We start from the raw sequence: 2,376 nt of genomic DNA, 5'->3' as shown, positions 1-2,376 counted from the left end.
TTATGCTTTTAAGAGAAAGAATGTATTGATTTTGTTGCACATAGACTTTATATTAGCACTATGCAACTTTTATTTAATTAGTGTCAAAAAGTGTCATTATGTAATCTGCATTCACAAACCCAAGAGGAAAAAAAGCTATTTAACCCTCGAGGCACCTTGGAGGACCAAACGTGTACATTCTGCTCTTTTGACTTGTTTGATTCTCAATATATCGGTCGGTTTAAAGGCTAATTGTATGAAACTTGGCCAGGATTTGTTTATTATTATTACTTTTAAAATGCCATGATCCCCTCTATTGTAAGGTGTATAGAATAGGAGATATGCATATATACCTACACCCTTTAACCTCGGGCCCGACTTGGACACATTGACTCCCATTATAAGCACATATTTTGATATACTGTAATGTAACTGTAACGTTATAAGCACATATTTTGATATACTGTAATCCTGACATATTATAATGCTTTTCCCATGAATACCTAATAAATCTAAGCCACTACCTTCAAAATACCTCAAATACAGGGAAAACAGGTTTTAGGTCTGATGTATCATTCTCATTCCTAAATAGGTGAATGCTTCCTCATTGACAGTGTAGTTAGTAGAAGTAAATCATGTCAGAACTTTTCCCACCTTTTATATGACCTGTAACCCGAACAATTCAATTAAAAGACAAACTGAAATCTTTTAGGGGGAAAAATAAAGAACTTACAATAACCTGGTTGTATAAGTGTACACAGGCTCTTATAACTGGGGACGTGGCTGTGTTCAGAATTTACCAATCACATCAAACTCATGTTAAATAGTCAGTTCACACCTGCCATCATTTACTGACTTTGATTAATCCCAAATAAAGTTCAGCTGTTCTAGTAGGATTTTCCTCACAGCATCTTAGAGCAAAAGCCACAGGAGAGCTTCCAAAGCATCAGACGGATCTCATTGTCCAAAGTATCAGTCAGGAGAAGGGTACAGAAGAATTTCCAGGGCATTAGATATACCATGAAACACAGGGAAGAAAACATGGCACAACAGTGAACTGATTAAAAAGACGAGAAGAAAACTTCCAAGAGGCCTACAGCAACATTAAAGGAGCTGTGTACTACTTTGCTATCAATTCAATTTTGGTACAAAACCTTCAGGCTTCCGTTAGAAAGATGAAGATGAAGAGGAATTTCACCTTTCAGCACGACAACGACCCAAAGCATACATCCAAATCAACAAAAGCATGGCTTCACCAGAAGAAGATCAACGTTTTGGAATGGCCCAGCCAGAGCCCAGACCTGAATCCAACTGAACATCTGTGGGATGATCTGAAGAGGGCTGTTTGGGGCACTTTTGTAAAGAAGAGTGGGCAAATATTGCCATGTCAAGATGTGCCATGCTAATAGACTGGTGTAATAAAATCAAAAAGTGCTTCATCAAAGTTCTCTATGTAGGATTCCAGAAATATACAAACAGCCCAGCTTGATTTTATGGGACAAACAGAAACATTTAGGTTATTTTCTGGTTTGAACTCATGCAGCTGAGTTATAGTCTATGGATTATTTAGTTTGAAGACACAGAGCAGCCAATCAGAGTGCAGAGATCGTATGATGTCACTAGTGTCCAGGCAGACACTATTATAAGTCCTTCTGCAGATCAACAGTTTACCTGGAAACCTCTCCACCTTCACTGGCTAACATACTGGTTACATGTTCCTGCAGCAGTGATAATAATAAATATATGATACAGTTTTAGTATATTTTACTGTTTATTATAAATATGATAACTTTACATTCACACAGTGCAGAGTTCAGTTTACACATTCAGAGCAGCAGCTTAAACAGATTTAACTGAAATCTTTAGACCAACATTCATAAATGACAAACACATTATACAGTACACACTGCACCTTTAAAGCTTCAGTTCATGTCTCGTTCACATTTGTTCTAATAAAACAAAGTTTAAATAAATATTAGCTTGTTCTCATATACTTCCCAGCATGCATTGCATTAAGCTTAACTTATAATACCAAGATGGACTGCAGATGCTTACAGCACACAGAGTTGATCAGAGTTCATGATCAATCAGAATTAACCCTTTTGTTCCAGCACCACCTGTGGCCCTACAGCTCGTCTGCAGAGGGCAGTACCCACAAAAAGTGGTCCAAGGAAGGAGCAGGTCTCGTCAAGTTCTGAGATAGATCAGTGCCAACGGTGGAACTGAACTGCATTTAGTCAGACCGTCTCTGGGGCCAGTTTGTTATTGGAGACCCGACCAGGAGCTGAGTGCTCACAGCAGCTTACAGAGGGGAGACATTATTAGTTTGCACTGAACCGTACTGATGGTGGAGAGGCTCACTGAGGAACTGGTTCTGGTGATAACGACTGGTTTAGT

The sequence above is a fragment of the Morone saxatilis genome, unplaced genomic scaffold, assembly GCF_004916995.1.
Source record: "Morone saxatilis isolate NCDOM2014 unplaced genomic scaffold, NCSU_SB_2.0 Contig4, whole genome shotgun sequence".
Taxonomy (NCBI): Eukaryota; Metazoa; Chordata; class Actinopteri; family Moronidae; genus Morone; species Morone saxatilis.
Note: the sequence above shows the minus strand (reverse complement) of the source record.